Source organism: Schistocerca nitens, chromosome 6 (genome assembly GCF_023898315.1).
Source record: "Schistocerca nitens isolate TAMUIC-IGC-003100 chromosome 6, iqSchNite1.1, whole genome shotgun sequence".
Lineage (NCBI taxonomy): Eukaryota > Metazoa > Arthropoda > Insecta > Orthoptera > Acrididae > Schistocerca > Schistocerca nitens.
Window position 1 is genome coordinate 684,749,184 of NC_064619.1, and position 24,575 is coordinate 684,773,758.

At 44.2% G+C, this 24,575-nt stretch overlaps 1 pseudogene; it reads left to right on the top strand.

The window, feature by feature from the left end:
* The first annotated feature begins 6,410 nt into the window (after nucleotides 1-6,410).
* LOC126264025 (5S ribosomal RNA) lies at nucleotides 6,411-6,527 on the top strand (annotated as a pseudogene).
* Nucleotides 6,528-24,575: the final 18,048 nt, after the last annotated feature.

Below are 24,575 nucleotides of genomic sequence, written 5' to 3' on the forward strand. Positions count from 1 at the left end.
CCCCACGTGTTGAGCAATTCGGCGGTACGTCCACCCGGCCTCCCGCATGCCCACTATACGCCCTCGCTCAAAGTCCGTCAACTGCACATACGGTTCACGTCCACGCTGTCGCGGCATGCTACCAGTGTTAAAGACTGCGATGGAGCTCCGTATGCCACGGCAAACTGGCTGACACTGACGGCGGCGGTGCACAAATGCTGCGCAGCTAGCGCCATTCGACGGCCAACACCGCGGTTCCTGGTGTGTCCGCTGTGCCGTGCTTGTGATCATTGCTTGTACAGCCCTCTCGCAGTGTCCGGAGCAAGTATGGTGGGTCTGACACACCGGTGTCAATGTGTTCTTTTTTCCATTTCCAGGAGTGTATTATCTGAGATAAAGTTTGTTGAAATCGTATGAAGCATTTACCAGTCGTTAATTAAGAGGTTTATTGTGAATGTGTATATTCTCTGTGAAGTATTGACCTCTGTTGTTTTGAAGATGTTGAAATTATTTTTGTATCACTGGATGCGCCTCATTTTTCAAGGATCGCAGATTTAGCCAGAGTCGCTTTAATATGTAATTGTGACTTATTGACGAAGTTCAGAGAGCTGGAACTTCGCTAAGACTGTCTGACACTCCACCATTTCCTGGAGCATTATCTGTTGCACAGAGGCAACGAGATCAACAGTCGTCCAAATTCCCAGGGTTAGGGTTTACCAGATTTCTGCGACGCTGCTCATCTCTGCCCTTGGCTGGCCAGAGGCCGTCAACTAGTCAGTAGCTGAAGCACAGCTGCTGAAGCACGATCATCCATCGAGTTCATACAGTTTCTCCCGATCACTCACAGCAGGAAATCAATCTGGCAAGCTGCTATCATCCGCGAAAGTGTGACACATTTTATAAAGATTTGGGCATTACAATGAAACAAAAAACTAAATATCGAAAGAAAATTGTGCTGCAGGCAAGGCTACTGATTTCACACTCTCTTTCTTCCCGAATTCGTGTCTGCAGACTGTTAACATAACGTTAGTTGTTAATTGATAGGTCTTTTGATTTAATATTAAGAACAAGGATCAAAGAAAGCAATGGATGAGCATTTTTCTTGGTTAATGACGTCTACAGGACTTTTAGATACACTGATGAAAAAATTTCGAGCAGCAAGAAAAACGAAGGTAATGAAATTTCGGGAATAGATTTTTCTAGGTAAAATGTTTAAGTGATTAATGTTGCATGATCACAGGTTTAGGTAAGCGCGAGAAAAGCTGTTGCAAATGTGAAACGCTGGCACTTTAAAAACCGCTGTAACCGCCAGAATGTTGAATGGACTGCCAACGAGCGTGCATTGTGTGGTACAGGTGTCGGATGTTAGTCTGTGGGCTGGGGATCCACGCCTGTTGCACTAGGCTGGTTAACGGAGGACGGTTGTGGATGACGCAGGAGTTGTCGTCCGAAGATTTTCCACATGTGTTCCACTGGAGACAGAGCTGGTGATCTAGCACACCACGGCAGCATGTCAATACTCTGTAGAGCATTTTACATTACAAAAGTGTTATGTGGGCGAGCGTTATCCTGTTGGAAAACACCCCAGGAATGCTATTCATGAATGGCAGCACAACAGGGTGCGTAGCATTATGACCAGAGTGCTCCTGCTGTCATACGAAATCGCATCCCGAAGTGGAGGCCCTGTGCGCCTAGGCTGCAGACAGGTTGGTTGCAGGCGCTCACATGGACTTCTAACTCTCGGCCATCACTCGCACCGCGGTAGAAATGGCTTTCATAGGGGTACACAATCCATCCTCCAATGAGCGCTCGCTTGACACTACTGAAGTTGCAAACTGCCGTGATTTGGGGTCAGTAGAATGCACGCTACGGGGCGTCTGGCTTGGAGTTATCCTTGACGTAACCTTTTGTAACAGTTCGTTGCTTCACTATGGCGCTAAATGCTGCTCGAATTTCTGCTGCCGACGCAGTACGGTGCGCCTGAGTCATACACCAAACATAACGGTCTTCCCTCTCCGCAGGGCCATGGCCGACCGGAGTCCGTTGTTCTTGCGACCGTACATTCCCTTGATCACCGCTGCCAGCACTCATGTACAGTGGCTAAATTCCTGCCAAGTTTTTCTGCAATATTGCAGAAGGATTATCCAGCTTCTCGTAGCCCCATTACACCACCGCGCTGAAACTTATTAAGTTGTTAATACTGGCGTCCTCGTCGTCTTAAAGGCTTCCTTGATTAACATCAAGTCACTACCTCCAGTCAAAATGGTAATTAACCCTCACGACCGTTACAGCACATATTTAAAGAAAACCTTATTTGCATCCTTGTTGCTGTGATGGTTTTCAGTCCAAAGAGTGATTTGATGCAGCTCTCCATGCTACTCTATACTGTGCACGCTTCCTTATCTCCCACTACCTACTGTAACCTAAACCCTTCTGAATCTGCTTAGTGTATTCATCTCTTGGCCTCCCTCTACGATTTTCACCCTGCATGCTTCCCTCCAATACTAAATTGGTGATCCCTTGATGCCTCAGAACATGTCCTACCAACCGATACCTTTTTCTAGTCAAGTTGTGCCACAAATTCCTCTTCTCACCAATTCTGTTCAGTACCTCCTCATTAGTTACGTGATCTACCCAGCTAATCTGCAGCATTCTTCTGTGGCACCATAAGAATCTATTCTCTTCTTGTGAAACTAGTTATCGTCCATGTTTCACTTCCATACGTGTGTACACTCCATACAAATACTTTCAGAAACGACTTTCTGGCACAAATCTATACTCGATGTTAACAAATTTCCTTGTCACAGCCAGTCTACATTGTATATCCTCTCTACTTCGACCATCATCAGTTATTTTGCTCCCCAAATAGCAAAACTAATCTACTACTCGGAGTGTCTCGTTTCCTAATCTAATACCCTCAGCATCATACGATTTAATTCGACCACATTTCATTATCCTCGTTTTGCTTTTGTTGGTGTTCGTCTAATATCCTCCTCTCAAGACACTGTCCATTCCGCACAACTGCTCTTCCAAGTCGTTCCCTGCGGCTGAAAGAATTAAGTAAACCTCACAGTTTTTATTTCTTCTCCATGGACTTTAATTCTTATTCGAAATTTTTCTTCTGTTTCTTTTACTGCTTGCTCAATAGTGGGGCGCTATAAGCGACACTCTTATATGACGGCTGCGAAATTTGATAGATGCCATCTTTGAGATGTAGAATCACGAACACCAGTTTTTGATTATCTTGCACTGCTTCTTTTTGGGGTTTCGATTTTTTCCTGTCAGATTATACAATTAACAGACACGGACTAGTATTGACAGCGAACAATAAACAAAACATCGACATAGTTGCGTAGTGTTTAACCACGAACATAATACACGCTAATTGCCATTCTCCGTCCATCATAACAATGTGAAATTTTGCCGATTTGTCATTGTCGCTGTGACGTCATGCGTCACAGCTAGACTCCATGGAAGACTTGGTTAGTACGAACTGTTTAAAAAAAACGTAACTGTATAAAAAAACTGTAATGTCGACCTGTATAAGAATGTAGCCCAAAGTACAAGAAAATGTCTGCACTGACATACGGCCCTGGTAAAATAAAAAAAATAAACTGACAGAACCTACATTGCGCAAAGGAAACGAAACAATCACGTTTTATTAATCTCACCGGCAAAATGAAGTACTGGCAGAAACAGCAAAACTTCGCAATAGTTAAAAAAAAATGTTGCTAAAAAGTAGCCACAGTTGGTCCAGGCAAAGTGGGTTCATAATCTTGACACCAAAACACATGACTCAAGCTTTAAGTTCTGAAATTTCAGTAAGGAAGGAGCTTATTTAAAAATATAAAAAAAACAATTATAGACTCAAATATGAACATTTATTTTATCTAATAACGTCCATGGTGCAATCAATTAACTCAGAAGATCAATCAATAGAATGACTGTCAAAAACTCGACTGCGACGAGGGTGAAGTGGACGAACAATACAAGTTTCCAAAAATAAAAATAAACTTTTTACCTCATCAAATAATACCTTGTTCTTCATGTCAAACCCTTTTTTTATGTCCCTACGCTATCCGCCCATTGTTCTGAGTCGTCATTCCTCCTCCTCTTAATGAACCTGCAACCCCATAGTTCCTGAAGAGCGTGCATGCATTACACTGTACACTCAATGAAAGCCTGCAGCTGTCCACGGTCAAAGATTCTACGACTCCACAATGCTGCCACAGAGATACCGTTTCCTAACAAGTGTTTTTCTGACCACAGTCCTTCAAATATATCATTTTCCTTTACAAATATTAACATATCATCAAAAAATAGCCATCTTACAATGTCTACCCATTCCTCAGAAAAAGGGGCTTTCACAGACAGAAGCACAGACGGAAAGGCAATAATAATCTCGGAAACAGGAATAGTACGGTAGGCTAAGATTTCCCGAGTTTCAAAGGATTCCAAACCGGCTCTTCCTGCATTGTTACAAGCAACGAAAGCTACAGTTACCCATCCGTTACCCAAACTGGAGGAAGAAGAAACTTTCATTAAGGAAAAATTTAACCTCGCACCACAAAATAAAGTAGGTCCATTAATAAGAACAAATTGAGTAGTTTTACCTACTCCTCTTGTTTCGTTCTTTTTACCCTTCGCAGAAGATGTCGAAGCACCAAGAGTGCCGTCCACATTGACAAGGACTTTGAGGTTTTTATTCTATTGAGGTAATAATCATCTACCCTAATAATAAAAATAACCTAAAAAAGATTATTCTGCAACAAGGTCCTAGTAATACTAGGTCCCTTGTTGCTGCAGAAAATAGGGTTACATAATGTCTAAATTAAGAAATGACTGCTAACGCTGTACAGGAAGTCCTTATCAGCGAGGTTGCGCAACCGGAAGTGAATTTTCCAGCAACAAACAGACAAGTAAAATAATAGACGGAGAAAAATTCTAAGTCTCACAACAATGGACAACAATGAAAGTAAATGAAACAATGATATTCCCGCCCACCAGCCCCATTACAGGACAGCCACCTCCACATAGTAAACTACCTATATGCCTACTTAATTCACCCTGAGAAGGAGACCTCACTTACCGTGAGGCCATTTTCTAGGATGGCCTACGGCTGTGCGTCTGAGCAGGACTTTGAGGTTTTTATTCTATTGAGGTAATAATCATCTACCCTAATAATAAAAATAACCTAAAAAAGATTATTCTGCAACAAGGTCCTAGTAATACTAGGTCCCTTGTTGCTGCAGAAAACAGGGTTACATAATGTCTAAATTAAGAAATGACTGCTAACATTGTACAGGAAGTCCTTATCAGCGAGGTTGCGCAACCGGAAGTGAATTTTCCAGCAACAAACAGACAAGTAAAATAATAGACGGAGAAAAATTCTAAGTTGTTTTCGTCGTCGCCGGCGAATGCTGGTTTACAAATCACTTGTCAATGTGGACGGCACTCTTGGTGCTTCGACATCTTCTGCGAAGGGTAAAAAGAACGAAACAAGAGGAGTAGGTAAAACTACTCAATTTGTTCTTATTAATGGACCTACTTAATTTTGTGGTGCGAGGTTAAATTTTTCCTTAATGAAAGTTTCTTCTTCCTCCAGTTTGGGTAACGGATGGGCAACTGTAGCTTTCGCTGCTTGTAACAATGCAGGAAGAGCCGGTTTGGAATCCTTTGAAACTCGGGAAATCTTAGCTTACCGTACTATTCCTGTTACCGAGATTATTATTGCTAGTGAGGGTTCCTACCTTTTACCTCACGGGAATTTGTCTTTGTCTTGTCGTAGACGTATGAAGGTAAATTCTGATTCTAGTATTCACTTATGGGTGAAGGCAAGTGGTCCTTCTTCTTTGGAACATTGTCGCATTGTGGGTGATTGTACCTTATATAATCATTGAAAGCAGTTCTAATTCCAAATTAAGATTTTTGGGATTTTTTTTTTTTTCCTCTAGTTGTACTGCGAAAACCTGTTGTTTCATGATCGTAGGTTTTGATGAGCGCGTTTTCTAGTATCAAAGTACGTGACAAAAATGGCCGTACCTTTTGATTGCACTGACTTCTTCTTCTTGGTGCCATACAATTGTAGTGCGTCGGCTGCTCACAGGCGGCGTTACCTTTCTTCTAGAACCAGATCCTCAAAGTTCTTGATGCCAGTCCATGTCTTGATATTCTGTGACCATGATTGCTTCCTTCTACCTGGTTGACGCTGTCCTTCTATTCTGTCTTCTAGAATTAATTGCAGAAGTTCATATTCCATTCTTCTCATAATGTACCCCAGGTACGATGTCTTTCTTCTTTTAAATGTCCCTATTAGTTCTCTATCCACCCCATCCCTAAGCAGCACTTCAGCATTTGTCACTATCTCAATCTATGGTATTTTTAGTAATCGGCGCAAGAACGACATTTCTGTTGCTTCTGATCTCCATACAGGCAACGGCCTTGCCACAGTGGATACACCGGTTCCCGTGAGATCACCGAAGTTAAGCGCTGTCGGGCGTGGTCGGCACTTGGATGGGTGACCATTCAGCCGCCATGCGCCGTTGCCATTTTTCGGGGTGCACTCAGCCTCGTGACGCCAATTGAGGAGCTACTCGACCGAATAGTAGCGGCTCCGGTCAAAGAAAACCATCATAACGACCGGGAGAGCGGTGTGCTGACCACACGCCCCTCCTATCCGCATCCTCATCTGAGGATGATACGGCGGTCGGATGGTCCCGATGGGCCACCTGTGGCCTGAAGACGGAGTGCTAATCTCTTTACAGAAGCTGCTTTAATTGACCAAGTTTCCGCTCCATAGAGTAGAAGTGGGTAACATAGCATTGTGCCACCCTTATTCTTAGATGAAGCGGCATGTCTGTGTATATCAGCACATTTAGTAGGTTTCGGAACGTTTATTTGGCAATCCCATAGCGAATTTTAATTTCCTCATCACAATCAAGTTTGAGTTCATCATAGATCCTAGATATTTAAATTTGGTTACTTTCTCGAATTTACTACCATTAATGACTAGGGATTAGTTTTGACCAGGGGTTCTTTGAATTGACAGCCATTTAGTTATATTGGCATTTATTCTGACACCAAAATGCTGACCATCTTTGTCTATTTCTGTAAGTATTTCCTGTAGCTCGGCTACTGATGGTGCAAACGAAGCTGTGTCTTCGACATACCGTAAGTCCCATTTACTTTTATACTAAATAATTTTGAGTCTTGACTGGACCGAAAAGTCTTGTCCAGATACAAATTGACCAGTAATGAGGATAGTATACGTGCGTGGTGGACTCCTTTCAATATTTGCACAGGTTCTGTTTTTAAATTTTTGTTAACTCTGACCTCTGCTCTCTGATTCCAGTGTAACTGCTGAATGATTCTTACGGCGTTACCATCCAATCATATTTCCCGTAAGATTGTGATAAGTGGGTCATGCTTAACGGTGTCAAATGCTTTCTCATAGTCGATAAAGCGTGTATGGAAGTCCTGTTGATAGACATAACATCTTTACGAAAGTATCTTCATGCCAAATAACGCTTCTCGGGTTCCCATTCCCTACATAAAACCAAACTGGGTTTTTCCACAAAGCTCCTCACATTTATGATAAATTCGGCTGTGTATAATTCTTAGAAAAGTTTTCAGAACATGACTCATCGGCCGGCCGCTGGTGGCCGAGCGGTTCTGGCGCTACAGTCTGGAACCGCGCGACCGCTACGGTCGCAGGTTCGAATCCTGCCTCGGGCATGGATGTGTGTGTTGTCCTTAGGTTAGTTAGGTTTAAGTAGTTCTAAGTTCTAGGGGACTAATGACCTCAGCAGTTGAGTCCCATAGTGCTCAGAGCCATTTTGAACATGACTCATCAAAGAGATCAATCGAAATTCTGAGCACGTTTTTTCATTTGCTTTCTTCGGTAATGGGACGAAGGTTGATTTCAGCCATTCATCCAGGATATGGCCTCAGCTGTAAATTTCATTGAATAGGACTGTCAACGTTTTTGTGTCTATGCATTGTAAAATTTCAGTGGGTAAGTTGTCTCCACCAGACGCTTTTCTGTTCTTTTTTACTTTCAGCGAAAATTCTACCCCTGATTGTAAGATACGGGGACCAGATTCTTCTTCATTTTTATTTCCTGTCGTGTCGCGAAACAGAGATGATATGTAATTCTCACAGTGTTTTGTTATTTTTTCCGATTCGAGAATAATCTGATTATGCTCATCTCTTAAAGCAGTTAGATTCTGCTTCCTTGAAGTTTCCAGTTATAATCTTGATCTTCTTATGGAAACCATACGAGTGATGTAACCTCAGCATTTCTTGCGGTTAGGTGCCTTGTTCCTGAGTCCACTTTACTTTTGCTTCTCTAACCATCTTCTTTATTTACGTGTCTATTGGTATTCCACATTTTTATGATGCACTTTCCGTATTCTACGTCCTTCCATTTTCAGGTAGAATATCTTCTGTCATCCAGGGCTTAGACTTCTGTTTTTTACACGTACCAGTTTTCGCTTAGCAACTTGGGTGGCTGCATTGCGTACCTTCTCCCAGGATTCATTAGTACTTCTGTCTTGCTTCTCGTCAATGGGTGGTATATTGTCTCCCATTTCTTTCACCACCTCCTCTCTCAATTTTAGGTTATCCAGTTTTTTAGTATCAAATCTTACACCAAGTTTAATTTACGTCTATGGTCACAGACATTTCGTTAACAGATTACCGGTTTCGGTCAGATCGTCATTAGCGACCGAAACCGGTAATCTGTTAACAAAACGTTTGTGACCATAGACGTAAATTAAAAGAAACTTATTGTATATACGGGTCTGTCGTATCGGCCGCCGCACAGCAGCCGTCAACTCGGCGCGGCGTGCTACAACACGCGCGACACACAGCGAGTACCGCTGGCGCCGCACACGATGTCCACATCTGGCGCCAGTGAACGCGTCGTCGCGGAGTTAATGTGGTGTCACTGCCAGACACCACACTTGCTAGGTGGTAGCTTAAATCGGCCGCGGTCCATTAGTACATGTCGGACCCGCGTGTCGCCACTGTGTGATCGCAGACCGAGCGCCACCACACGGCAGGTCTCGAGAGACGTACGAGAACTCGCCCCAGTTGTACGACGACGTTGCTAGCGACTATACTGACGAAGCCTTTGCTCTCATTTACCGAGAGACAGTTAGAATAGCCTTCAGCTAAGTTAATGGCTACGACTTAGCAAGGCGCCAATTGTCACAGTGCATGTATCTTACGAGTCTCATTTGTATAGTCAAGAGAGATGTATCACAAGGATTGATTAAAAGTTAAGTATATTCCAAAGATACGTATTTTCTTTATAGTATTCAATACGTATCCTGTTCCAGACTTGACGCCAGTCGGCGTGTGTGTACGCGTGCCTTTCGGCTTCCTCCTCAGTGTGGCGTGACTAGCTTGTTACGCCACAACAGTTAAAGGACCCTTCTGTGTGCCCAAACTAAAGCTGAAAGAAGAATAAATAAATAAAGAGAAAATTTTTACCCCTTCCATTCCCTACAGAAGTAAAAATCAACGAAGTTGATCAGACTTCAGCAACACCACACAAAAAAAAAGCGTCGTCGCGGGGTTAGCGGCAGTGTCCACACCACTATCGATACGGATTACCCTGGCGGCGCTGCCCTTGCCACCAGAGTAAGCAACCGTATAAGGGCGCCATCTATCAACACTGTGATTGGCCGGACCTGCAGATTTAAGCGAGCTCCCTGAGCCCGTTTAACCAGTTCAATCTTCGCCGATGACTGTGTTACTACCCGGCTGCTGGATTCACGACGACCGAACCGTACTGTGGCCTCCCTGGCTGGAAACTTGCGACGCGTCGGTATCGACTGGTTGGCAATAGTTTGGACCTGTATTCTCTACTAGTGACTCCGATTTGTCCTTGCCGCTACAGCCAGCGAAGTGTTGTGTAGTCGAACTTAAGTTTTGTTTTGAGTGACAGAAGGTCAAATAAATTTGGTTATCACGGAATATTTGTTGTGTTATAGTGCGGACATAACAGGGTCACTGTGTTATTCGCGGCAATGTAGCACCTTGTAAAATGTTACACCCATGCACTTTTTTTTTTCTAATTTAAACTTTATGGTACATGTAACAGGATTGCGGTCTCATCCAGTATCTGCACCTGGATATGTTGCTGCACGGGTAATGCTGTTTTGAAATCGCTTATTGATCATTAACTTAAAAGCTTCAATTATTTACAACACCAAGGGAACCTAGATCTTAGTATGCGACATAAATCAACTTGGTACCAGTTTGTGATAAAATGGGCTTTAATAGTCGGACTGGAAGAGAGACGGATAAAAATGAAGTGTTCCATTTTTACCGGTTGAGGTGTGGAACTCCAAAAATGACAGACAATGCAAAATGTGGAACGGCGCACCGTCATTGCCTTCTGCGGGTAACGTCACGAGAGGGGAACGACGTCGGGCGGCTGGACACATTCTGGCAGGTGGCGCCCCAGATTCCGACGAGGGCCCCGCCTACCCCGACGGCGCCCTCCATCCCGCCGGTCTGGTCTGGTCTGGTCGGTCCTTCTGGATGGCCTGTTTACGCTTGTAAGGCGAGCCGGCGGCGGCCGGAGCGTTCCACGGCGGCCCGCCGGAAGAGGCCGAGAAAAACGCGCGCCGTATGCGCGGAATCCGATATCAGGCCCGGCAATGCGCAAAACCCCCGCCCACCCCACACCTCTCTGCTGCTGCTGGCAGCAATCCGCGCCCAGAGCACGGGGACGGCCGCCGCCGCCGCACGTCTCAGCCACATTCAATACTTCTCCCTCCCTCCCTCCTTCCCTCTCTCTCTCTCTCTCTCTCTCTCTCTCTCTCTCTCTCTCTCCCTTTCCATATACGCGTCTTGTTACAATCTTGGCTGTCAATGTTAAAAAATATATCGGCTCAACCACTTGTTTATAGTGTAAAACACTAAGATTGACGCGTTTCGGAAGTCAAGCTTCCATCATCAGAGTAATAAAAAGAACCTGTTAAAACTCGCTAAAATGGAACATACACCAGGCACAATAAAATTGATAATAAAATTAAAACATTGTGGCTACTTCCCTTCAAGGCACGGCTGCAACAAGGAAAGTAGCCACGATGTTTTAATTTTATTATCAATTTTATTGTGCCTGGTGCATGTTCCATTTTAGCGAGTTTTAAGAGGTTCTTTTTATTATTCTGATGATGGAAGCTTGACTTCCGAAACGCGTCAATCTTAATGTTTTACACTATAAACAAGTGGTTGAGCCGATATATTTTTTAACATTGACATTCACAACCACGACCTCTCAACCAGTATGGATAAAATCAAATCTCGGCTGTACTGCAGGTTTCATGCCACTCTCCGCAGTAGTCATTGGACGAGCAATTTCACTACTCTTCGCACTCTTTCAAGTCACACGCTCTGTACAATAATTTACTCTGGAGCTGAAGACTGTATTTCTTTCCTCTTCACCCACTATTTGCAAAGCGAAGCCTCGGCAAGTCAATAGTAAAGTGCTAGACTCGTCAATATGAGAACTGTGAATCTGCCTTCACGCAAAACACCTCTCTATTTGTTTACTTATTGATTCCCCAAAACAGTTTCGGAGACAAATATCACTATCATCAGTGCGTTCTTTAAATCTAAAACACGCAGAAAATAGCATAGTTAAACAAACACACGTTATTACATTATTACTGTTAGATTTTTGAAATATGGTTTTCTGTGCGGCCGCTGTGGCCGAGCGGTTCTAGGAGCTTCAGTCCGGAACCGCGTTGCTCCTACGGTCGCAGGCTCGAATCCTCGCTCGGGCATGGATGTGTGTGATGTCCTTAGGTTAGTTAGGTTTAAGTAGTTCTACGTCTAGGGGACTGATGACCTCAGATGTTAAGTCCCATAGTGCTCAGAGCCATTTGAGCCATTTTGGGTTTCTGTGGATAGTTTCATACTACCTTATTCATTGTATGTTATGGCATGTTTTTAAGAACCATTGTCGCTGTTTTCGGCATATTTTCTGTGCTTTTACTGTTGCCGTTTTTTTTATCAGCGTACATCATGTCATCTGCAACTGTGTGAGAGGCTATTAGTAAACAGATACTAAAAGGTGAACTTAATGTCAGCGTTATACACGTGGGATTGCGGCAGTGTTGTGCAATACAGTTTTGGTGTGTACTGGTCTGTTACCAAAACTGTAACAGAATAGAAGCTTCCGAAATGTGATACTTCAGCAAAATTTTGGACATTAAATCGATAGATTTCAAAAGTAATGCATGTACAGAATCGAATTTGGGACAAAAGAACTTTATCGCACGACTGAAAAAAGTTATCGGTTAACAGGACGCGTCCTGTGTTATCAAATAATCAAATGGTTCAAATGGCTCTGACCACTATGGGACTTAACATCTGAGGTCATAGTCCACTAGAACTTAGAACTACTTAAACGTAGCTAACCTAAGGACATCACACACATCCATGCCCGAGGCACGATTCGAACCTGCGACTGTATCGGTCGCGCGGTTCCAGACTGTAGTGCCTAGAACCGCTCGGCTACACCGACCGGCACCAAATAATCGTCAGTTTCGTAATGAAGGCAAGTGTTGGGAATAAAGCTCCTAGAAAGAGGCCAAGGCAAGACTACAGTACGTAATAGACGTAGGCTGTAACAGAAGCACTGAGATAAACAAACTTGCACATCATGCACTAGTGTGCAGAACTGTATCAAACCAGTCTTCAGACTGAAGACAACAACAAGAACAACAACGACATATAGTCCATGTCTATGAGATCAAAAGTATCCGGACACCCCCAAAAACATACGTTTTACATATTAGGTGCACTGTTCTGTTACCTACTCCAGTTATTCCATATCAGCGACCTCATTCGTTAGAGAGCAGAATAGGGCGCTCCGCGGAACTCATGGATTTCGAATGTGGTCAGTTGATTGGGTGTCACTTGTGTCATACGTCTGCACGCGAGATTTCCACACTCCTAAACATCCCTAGTTCCACTGTTTACGATGTGATAGTGATGTGGAAACTTGAAGGGCCACGTACAGCACGAAGGGTACTGGCCGACCTCATCTGTTGACTGACAGAGACCGCCGACAGTTGAAGAGGGTCGTAATGAGTATTAGGCAGACATCTATCCAGACCATCACACAGAAATTCCAAACTGCAATAGGATTCATTGCAAGTACTATGTTAGTTAGGCGGAAGGTGAGAAAACTTGTATTTCATGATCGAGCGGCTGCTCATAAGCCACACATTACGCCAGTAAATGCCAAACGACGCCTCGCTTGGTGTAAGGAGCGCAAAAATTGGACGACTGAACAGTGGAACAACGTTGTGTGGAGTGACGAATTGTGGTAAACAATTTTGCGATCCGATGGCAGGGTGTGGATATGGCGAATGCCCGGTGAACGTCATCTGCCAGCGTGTGTAGTGCCAACAGTAGAATTCTGAGGCGCTAGTGTTGGTGTGGTGGTGTTTTCCATGGAGGGAGCTTGCACCCCTTGTTTTGGATGGCACTATCACACTGCAGACCTACATTGATGTTTTAAGCATCTCCTTGCTTCCCACTGTTGAAGAGCAATTCTGGGATGGCTATTGCATATTTCAACACGATCCAGCACCTGTTCATAATGCACGGCCTGTGGCGGAGTGGTTACACGACAAAAACATCCCTGTAATGCACTAGCCTGCACCGAGTCCTAACTGAATCATATAGAACTCCTTTGGGATATTTTGGGACGCTGGCTTCGTACCAGGCCTCACCGACCGACTTCGACACCTCTCCTCAGTGCAGCACTCTGTGAAGTGATTCCCCAAGAAACTTTCCAGCACCTGATTGAACGTATTCCTGCGAGAGTGGAAGCTGTTATCAAGGCTAAGGGTGGGCCAAAACCATATTGAATTCCAGCATTACCGATGGAGGGTGCCACGAACTTGTAAGTCATTTTCAGTCAGGTGTCAGGATACTTTTGATCAAATTGTGTACATCTCCTCCAGTAAAGCTTTATATATTTGTCAAATCATGTCGCACGTATTACTCTTACGACTCTTTTCGTCCTTATTATGTATAACACTGTATAGTTTCTTTACCGATTCAAGAGAGGACATCAAATGTATTCTTCCATCTATTTAGATTACCAGAATACCTTTGACATTGTTCCTCACAAGCGACTGTTAATTAAATTGCGTGCGTCTCAGTTGTGTAATTTTCTGTCAGAAAAAATGTGTGTGAAGTCTATGGGACCAGTTCCAAAGATTGCACACTACTTAACCTAAATTATCCTAAAACAAACACACACACCCATGCCCGAGAGAGGACTCGAACGTCCACCGAGACCAGCCGCAAAGTCCATGACTGCAGCGCCTCAGACCGCTCGGCTAATCCAGCGCGGCTCTGTCAGAAAGGTCACAGTTCGTGATAACTGACGGAAAGTCATCGAATAAAAGATAATTAATATCTCGCGTTCCCCAAGGAAATATTATAGGCGTTCTCCTGATCCTAAAGATGTACCAGACAATCTGAGCACCCCTCGTAAATTATTTGCAGATAATGCTGTCGTTTACCATTATGTAAAGTCATCAGCTGATCAAAACGTACTGAAAAGTAGTTTTGACAAGATATCTGTATGGTGCTGGAAGTAGCAATTGACTCTAAATCAAAAAAGTGTGAATTCATCCACATGAGCACTAAAAAGAACCCGCTAAATTTTGGTTACACGATAAATCACTCAAATACAAAGGCTGTAAACTCAACTAAATACTTTAGGATTACAATAACGAGTAACATGAACTCGAACGATCCCACAGACAACGTTGTGGGTGAAGGAAACCAAAGACTACGATTTATTGGCAGAACACTTAGAAAATGTAACTGGCCTGCTAAAGAGACTGTTTACACTACACTTGTCTGCCCTCTCCTGGACAATTGCTGTGTGGTGTGGGATCTGCATCAGATAGGATTGACACGAGGACATCGAAAATATCCAAATATGGGCAGCTCGTTTTGTATTATCGCGAAATATGGGAGAGAATGACACAAATATGATACCCCAACAGTGTTGGTTGGTCGATTTGGGGAAGGGACCAAACTGTGAGGTCATCGGTCCTATCGGGTTACAGAAGGATAGGGAAGCAGGCAGGCCGTGTCCTTTCAAAGGAACCTTCCCGGCATTTGCCCGAAGCGATGCAGGGAAATCATGGAAAACCTAAATCAGGATGGCCGGACGCGGGGTTGAACCGAATAGGAGTCCAGTGTGCTAACCACTACGCCACCTCGCTCGGTCACGAACTGGAGTGGCAGTCGCGAAAACACTGGCAATTTTCGCTGCGGCAGAACCTCCTGATGAAATATCAGTCACCATATTTCTCCTCAGAGTGTGAAAATATCTTGTTGGCGCTAACCACACAAAATAAGAGAAATCAGAGCTCTCACGGAAGGCTTGAAGTGTTTGTTTTTCCCGCGCCCTGTTCGAGACTGGAACCATGGAGAAGTAACGGGCACGCACTTTAGCGAATTGCGGAGTAAGGATGTTGCGAGGTGCTAGGGTGGAGAAGAGTTCGTAGCTCTTTAAATCTGGCGAATTTCGCATGAGAACTAGACATGCGCTCGACCCCCTCCTTACCTACCACCTAATTACTTATGTGCACAACGGTAAAGAAAGGAATTGATGGTGGACCATGCTAGTTGGTAAAGTAAGGAGTGCACACTCACAATAATTTAATAAAGATTGTAATCTACTTAGTAAAAAGAAAAGGAATTTTATCATAATAAACGTCAGCAAATGGGATTCTGCATCTATCTACGAAATTATATGCGGATTAAATATTATACTGAGATTTATTATAAATCAGGACACAAAGGTACTTGATCGTCGATACAAACAGTAGGCTGAAGGATAGGGTATACTGAACTATTATGAGAATAAGAGTTGGCTCGAGCACAAGGGGCTCCTACACTCAGTGATGCAATAGATTGATGATAATGACTGGAGGTCTTAATGAACCAAATATTACTCCCCCGACAATAATGCACTATTGCGATTAGTAGTGAGAGCTCAAATGAGAACATATGGACTTGTAGTGGAGCGAGCGCCCGCGCTGCTGCGAATTGCAATATAGAAATGATAGGTCCTACAATGCCGGAGCCCCAAAATACACACATCAAAAAATGTTTTGCATCACCCCGGTTCCCGGAACTCCTGAACTGTATCACAGACACAGTCCACTTGACTGCTCAGAGATATCACTAAACCCGCCCGAAGATGTAAACAACTATGCATGAGCAGCGCCTATTAGACGAAGGGCGTCTGACAGCCGATCAGTTCCAGTCATTTCACCAGGAAGGAGGTACGTGGCTCGTGTTGCCTGTAGTTCAACCATGCCTAGATGGTCAGTAACGCGCTCGATGCGTCAGCATTGTTACTTTGTGTCAGGAAGGGCTCTCAACAAGGTAAGTGTCCAGGAGTCTCGGAGTGAACCAAAGCGATGTTGTTCGGACATGGAGGAGATACAGAGAGACAGGAACTGTCAATGACATGCCTCGCTCAGGCCGCCCAAGGGCTACTACTGCAGTGTATGACCGCTACCTACGGATTATGGCTCGCAGGAACCCTGACAGCTACGACACCATGTTCAATAACGCTTTTCGTGCAGCCGCACGACGTCGTGTTATGACTCAAACTGTGCGCAATGGGCTGCATGATGCCCAACTTCACTCACTATGTCCATGGCGAGGTCCATCATTGCAAGCAGAACACCATACAGTGCGGTACAGATGGGCCCAACAACATGCCGAATGGACCGCTCAGGATTGGCATCACGATCTCTTTGCCCATGAGTGTCGCATATGCATTCAACCAGACAATCGCCATAGACGTGTTTGGAGGCAACCCAGTCAGGCTGAACCATTTAGACACACTGTCCGGCGAGTGCAGTTTCTCTGCTGGTTTGGGGTGGCATTATGTGGGACCGATGTACCACGCTGGCGGTCATGGAAGTCGCCGTAACTTCTGTACGATACGTGAATGCCATCGTCGGACCGATAGAGCAATCATATCGGCAGGATATTGGCGAGGCATTAGTCTTCGTGGACGACAATTCGCGCTCCACCCTCCCGCCCCTCCCCCCCCCCCCCCCCCCGCGCGAACATCTTGTGAATGACTTCCTTCAGGATAACGACTTCCCTCGACTAGAGTAGCCAGCATGTTCTCCAGACATGAACCCCTATCGAACATGCCTGGGGTAGATTGAAGAGGGCTGTTTATGGACGTGACCCACCAACCACTATGAGGGATCTACACCGATAGTCTTAGAGGTAACGGTGTGTACAGTAATCTGGACCACCACCTCTGAAGGTCTCGCTGATGGTGGTACAACATGCGATGTGTGGTTTTCATGAGCAATCTCTATTTCAGTTTTCTATACAGGTTCCGGAATTCTCGTAACTGAGATGATGCAAAAGTTTTTTTTGATGTGTGTACTTAACTAATCCTGAAATCTGCAGTACATCCTCGGTAGGCAGCGTTCTGATGATGCTGGCACCGACTCCTGCCGGGCAGCAACTCTGTTTCAACCCATGGCCTAAAATGCTGTTCGAGAATTCTGCTCGCGTGGCCGACGCAGGGAAACTCCTGGATGCACGAGGATGTATCTCTAGGAAGAGACACAGCAAAACTGCCTAAACTCGTCTTATCGGTACAGGTGCGAAAATGCAGAGTAAGAATCTGGGTCTTACAACGATTCTGTAAAAGTGCGACTAAGTCGCAAGACGGTCCGATTCTGACCAAGATCAAATCCCGAATGCCCTGCGGCCGCTCAACGCAAGAGCGAAACCAACGTTAATCAACTCCCCACTTCCCTCGAAAAGTCACGAATGACCATTGAGTACTGGTTCCAGAATTCCTCCACAGTATTAGTTTCGTGTAGGGCTTTATGACGTCAACTGGTCTCAGTTTAAATTGACCAGTCATGCCTCTGCTACTCAGCTGGGGGCACTGAACTTGCCGTTTGGCTACGAAAACAGCATGCCAAGACTACCGGCCACCTGGTACCAGACAGTCGCCACCGGCAGGGCACCATCCACAAGAATTCACACAGTCGTGAAGACAATACGGTCAGTCGGCGCCAGCAGTCATCTTTCCAGACGCAACGGAAGGGTAAACACATCAACTGTAGCGATACTTAGACGGCTCGCAGGTCGTTTCGCCCTCCATACAATAGGCGAAACTCGACTGAGGTCAGGTCAATCGCTCCTCCGGGCTCCCACGCCCATTGATGTACGACATTCTCCATATTCGAGGAAGTACAAACCCCTCACGACAACGCAGTGTGTCGCATTCTACGGTGCTCGCCTCACGACAAGCCACCCAGGGCTGTAACTGAGAAAAATAAAAAACACAACAGTTCCCAACATGCATAGCAATCAAGTGAAAAGTAATTTGAGCTCTCAGTACAAATACTCTCATCAGAATAACCTTATTCCCACCTTGAAATGATATAAAACATTAATAAAATTTATGAAAATGAAAGGCGACATGCAAAAGAAAGCATAGAACCTCTCAATATAGATACAGATGTAGATGAACTTCTGACACCGTTGTTCATAAATGCACAATTTTACAGATAAGTAACCCTGGTGGGGTCTGTTTTACCCATTGGAACTCGGATAGTTCTCTTGTGACATTTAAACCTGATATATAGAAAAATGTTCAGGAATTTGACCGAATGCTGCCGTACTCGGCAGTATGTCAGCCTAACAAATACTACCGCTGTCTACAGCAAATTAAAACTGTTGTGCACACAATCTGCACTGGCAACATTAGTGTCTGTCTTAACAGTTCTACATCTACATATATACTCCGCTAGCCATCAAGCGGTGTGTGGTGGAGGGCACAATTCGCGTCAAAGTCATATTCCCCCCCCCCCCCCCCCCCCTGTTTCACTCGCGGATCGCGCGAGGGAAAAACAACTGTCTGAACGCCTCAGTACGAGCTCTTATTTCCCTCATCTTTGAATGATGATCATTACGCGATTTGAAAGTTAGTGTTAATAATATATGCTCTACATCCTCGGTGAAGATTTGATTTCGGAATTTAGAGAACAGCCCCTTCTGTTTAGCGCGTCGTCTATCTGCAAGTGTGTCCCACTTCAAACTTTCTATGAGATTTGTAACGCTCTCGCGATGGCTAAATGTACCAGTCACGAATCTTGCCGCTCTTCTTTGGACCTTCTCAATCTCTTTAATCAGTCCCAACTGGTAAGGGTCCCATAAAGACGAAAAATAAGACTGGACGAACTAACGTATTGTAAATTGTTTCCTTTGTTGAAGGACTGCATCGCTTCAGGATTCTACCAATAAACTGCAGTCTAGAGTTCGCCTTACCCGTTACTTGTGTAATCTGATCATTCCATTTGAGATCATTTCGAATAGTCACACCCAGATACTTGACTGATGTTACTGCTTCCAAAGACTGATCATTTATTTTGTACTCATACATTAATGTGGATTTTCGCCTTGTTATACGCAGTAGATTACACTTACTAATATTGAGAGATAACTGCGAGTCATTACACCACGCATTCTGCAAATCCTCATTGATTTGTTCACAACTTTCCTTTCATACTACTTTCCTGCAGACTACAGCATCATTGGCAAATAGTCTGAGGCCGCTGTAAATACCATCAACCAGATCTTTTATGTAAATAGTAAAAAGCAGAGGACCTGTTACCCTTCCCTGGGGCACACCTGAAGTTACTCTTGTCTCTGTTGAAGTTACCCAGTTCAGGACGACATTCTGCTCCCTGTCTGTTAGAAAACTTTCCATCCAACCGCATTTGCCACTGGATAGACTGTAAGAGCGCACTTTTTCTAGCAAGTGACAGTGCCGAACTGAGTCGAACGCCTTTCGAAAGTCGAGAAATACGGCATCAACCTGGGAGCCGGCATCTAGAGCCTGTTGTATATCATACACAGAGAGGGCCAGTTGTGTCTCGCATGACCGCTGTTTCCTAAAACCGTGCTAGTTTCTGCAGATGAGCTTCTCAGAGTCTAGAAGGGTCATTATGTCTGAACACAAAATATGTTCCATGATTCTACAACTCGATGTCAGTGAAATTGGCCGGTAATTATGTGCATCTTATTTTCTACCCTTTTTATAGATTACTATGACCTGGGCCTTCTTCCAGTTCCGTGGAACTTTCCGCCATTCCAATGATCTCTGATAGATGACGGATAAGAATGGTGCTATATTTGTAGCATAGTCAACATAAAATCTTACGGGGATACCGTCTGGGCCAGATAGTGCACAAGTGAAGTTAATCGAGATACTCGAAACGTGTTACAAAGATATTGTTGTCGTCACCAGCTAAACATGGAAAATCCAACCCACACTCTGTGCCCAAGTTCTTAATGGTCCCCGAATACACCTGTCACAACAAACGGGTCACGATGTTAGCGGCAGGAAGACATCAGTCAGTGGATCGGGAGATCTTCGTCCCGCTGCGGTCGCCGTCGCGGACGACTGACATTTGCATCAATTGTCTCGTGGCAGGGAGCGCGCGTGCGGCCTGAATGGCCGACCGCACATCGGGACAGCTGCCGCGAGCCATACATCACGCCGTGCGGGCAATAGCTGGGCTGTAGGGGGAGGGGGGAGGGCGTCACACAATGACAGTCGCTTTGCACTGAACACGGAGGCGGCACAGTAACCCGTAGCACCGTGACAAACACAAACACTCTGTTACGTGATAAAAAAAAAAAACAGCAGCGATATAGTGTCACTTTGATTATGCACTGCTGTCTTTGTTTAGCAAACTTTCCTGCAACAGTTCTTGTGCTGTTGTGGTCTTCATTCCGAAGACTGGACTGATGTGGCTCTCCGCGCTAGTGAATTCTGTGCAATCCCATGAGCGTCTGCAGAAATTTTTCCGAGAGGGAGCAGGATCACAAAACTACTCATTTTTCTGTATAACTAGTTCGAATAGGTTGAAAAACGTGTCTTGCACCAAGAAAAATACTGACAGGAAGTATACAAAATTTGTTCCACTTCTAACGATTCATAATTATCCAGCTAGTACTTTTGAGATACGTAAACGATGAGCATTTGCAATAACGTATGCAGAACGCATTTTTATATCATCAGTATGAATACAGATGCTATATCTTATAGAAGAAATTCACAATATGCAACGAGTTAAAAATATGGTTAGAAATCCTTCATGGCCGAGCGGTTCTAGGCGCCACAGTCGGGAACCGCGAGACCGCTACGGTCGCTGGTTCGAATGCTGCCTCGGGCATGGATGTGTGTGATGTCCTTAGGTTAGTTAGGTTTAAGTAGTTCTAAGTTCTAGGGGACTGATGACCTCAGATGTTAAGTCCCATAGTGCTCAGAGCCATTTGAACCAAATTCTTCAGAAAAACATTGGTGATATTCCAGTAATATCAGCTTGACAATGAAAATAGAAAGAATTCAGAACGTTTGGCAAAATCCTGCTGAATAATTACAAATATAATAAACAAAAACGTCTCATTAACACTCCTCTAAGTGAAGAAAAAATAATAAATTAAAGAAAACGCTTTTTCAACGCTGAAGACACTTTGTTTACGTACAGAATTCTGCATCTGATCATGTTAATCGATTTAATGCATTACTTTCGTGATTTCCGTTTACCAGTGTGGACTGGTGTAACTAAAGTAGAACAAAACTGAACCGTGAATTTACTTTCAAAACTTTTACCTAAGAATTTACTTTATTTACTAGCGACTAATCAAGAACATTAACACATTTGATCACACCATGTGAGCGTGGAAGTAGTTGTCAGTGGGTAACTGACGAAAACAAATCAAATTTCTTTCAACAAATGGAAATTTTATTTGTAAAACCTTTTTTTTAGAAACAGATTTAGAATTATAATCAGAAAGCACCTTCTAAATATCATGTTACAATTTATTCAAAGGGAGAAAGAACAAATTTTTGAGTGTATGTGCTTTCGGGCTGAGAACCTTGCCGCTCCCTTTTGACACGGCCATAGTCACGACCGCTGACAATAACCTCTGGAAGACTACACTGGTGCAAATTTGCAACACACCAGATTAAACTAAAAATTTTAACAAATCACACAAGCACATAAACTATGCACCCCGTAGGAGGGATGAAAATGGTACAAAACACTAACATTAAAAGATTAACTTGGCATCGAGGGTGCAACTTGATTAAAAAAAAAAACTTACGGTGGAAGGGTGGCAACTTTATATACTAAAATAACCATTTAAATAAAAACCCATGAAATGCAGTCTTACATAAAATATACAAGGTTAACCAAACCTCCTCTACATTACACATTTACCGCCTCTCAAGACGATAGGCAAGATAAAAACATATTTCAGGAATTAGGCCGTTAGGATTCAAGCAATAAATTCGTTAACACCGAATCCGACAAACATGACTGAGGCAGCTATTAATGTATGGCAGATTGACAGGGAGATTACTGAGCAACCCGAACCGCAGGTTGCTCTAAACCGCCCCTACTCCACAAGGGAAAAACGGACCACCCAATTCATAAATAACCACCTTCCCGCGGGTGAGAAAACGGAGAAGAATGGTGGAACGACCGAAAAACAAAGCGGCTGGTGACCTCACCAAAGAAACAAGTAGAATTTAACAAGTAAACGAAACAACATATCCTCAATCACTTAACTTCTAATAACTGCGATTTCTGGCGAAGCACCCCTGACGCTCTCCCGAACCGTCCGCTGCCAGCCACTTCAAGACGGACAAGTCATCTTGTGTCTCAGTGCGCAACCGACCAACCGATCGATCCAACCGTCAATGACCGTTGCCCGAGCAACTCGAGCAGACTGGCGGCCTAACGAACAGACTCAGATGCAGGAACTCAGCCCCGACCGGGCGACCACTAGCTGAGTTCTGTTACTGGCGGAGTGGCAAGACTCTCATTTTTTGGCTTTAAAGTTTGATCCAAACGACAGACATACTAGCACTCCGAACGACAGACAGGCACTAACTGCCGCACAAATGCGAACGAGAGACAGACCAGCAACTGGTGACGAGTGACTGACCCAGACTCACTCCGACTGACCAACTGCCACTGGCGAGCTTATAGCGCCCCTTAAATGCACGTGAACCGGCAACCTTTCCCTTTTTCCGCCAGAGGGTAACACCAAAGCTGCGATTGCCACAGCGGCGCCACTGCCAGAAACGGAGGGCGACTGCTTCACACAACGCGCAGTGGTGCGCTCTTCAAAACAGCAATTTATTGCACGGCTCAAAAATGTTACGTGAACAAAAGTTACGTGATTTGATTCGATTGGATGAAGTGTAAGTCAGGGCCAGCACACTACCGAATGATTGCGGTAAGTCTCCCAGAACCGCCCTCCAAGTAGCCTGTACTCGTCTGCCCAGTTCGTTACATCACTGTGCAAGCAATATCGAGTGGAGTACAGAACCCATAGAGTTTGAGAAGGTGTTGAAAGGTTGAGGACAGTAAGTGGCATGGTACCACGACCGTATCAAGAATCAAACAGCCTGACATCCGAAAATCAACTTACGGTTTTAGTGATTGCTAAAGTCACATTAAATCCTTTCGCACTCGGAAGTTTTAAATCTGGAGCTCACTGGAGTCGCAGACAATCAATGCTTGGACCTGGTGAGTATTCGGTTATGAATAAAAAATCTGAACTTCAGACTCCAGGAAACTATCCCCTCACTGCGTAGCTATCTATACCCACACCCACTGGAACATCTCACTGTAGTCTTGTCGTGGCCGCCCCCTACTATTGCTAACCCCGCCACTTCATTAATAAACTGGTACTCTTTGATGTCCTGAGACGTGTCCTATTTAGACGTTCTCTTCTTTTTTGTCAAATTGTGTCAGAATTTTCTTTTCTCGTCAGTTCCAATCAGTACCTACTCATTATCTATCCCGTCTGGTGTTACACAAGGATGCTGAAGATTACGTGATTAGATTTGTAACTAACGAGGAGGTACTGAACAGAACTTGGAAGAAAACAAATTTCTGCAACAAGCTGACTAAAAGAATAGATCGGTTGACGGGAATGTTCTAAGACATCAAGAGATCACCAGTTTAATAATGGACGGAAGTGTGCGAGGTAAAAATTGTACAGAGAGACCAGGAGATAGAATGCAGTAAGCTGATTCAGAAGGATGTAGGTTGCAGCAGTTATTCGGAAGTGAACAGGCTTCCACAGGAAAGAATAGCATGCAGAGCTGCATCAAATCTGTCTTCGGACTGAAGACTGCAACAACACCCGCCGCAAAGAGAATATATAACCAAGACGAAACTGAGGATATATCAGTTTTATCTCACTTGCGATTAGTAATAGATCTGCGATAACTGATAAAAATCAGCGGCAACAATGTCCATTGTTACTCGGTGATGGTAAATATTAAGCATAAAGATAAGTAAATCAATTTGAGTACGTTGAGACATCCCCTTGTAAATAGCAGCCTTCCACAGGTGATCGCTAAGCGCAGTATCAAGTTCAGCAGTGATGCTTATAAGATCGCGGGACTGTTTCTGTATTTGATGAGTCTGTGTGTTCGTCATAACCACGAAGTGTAAGTT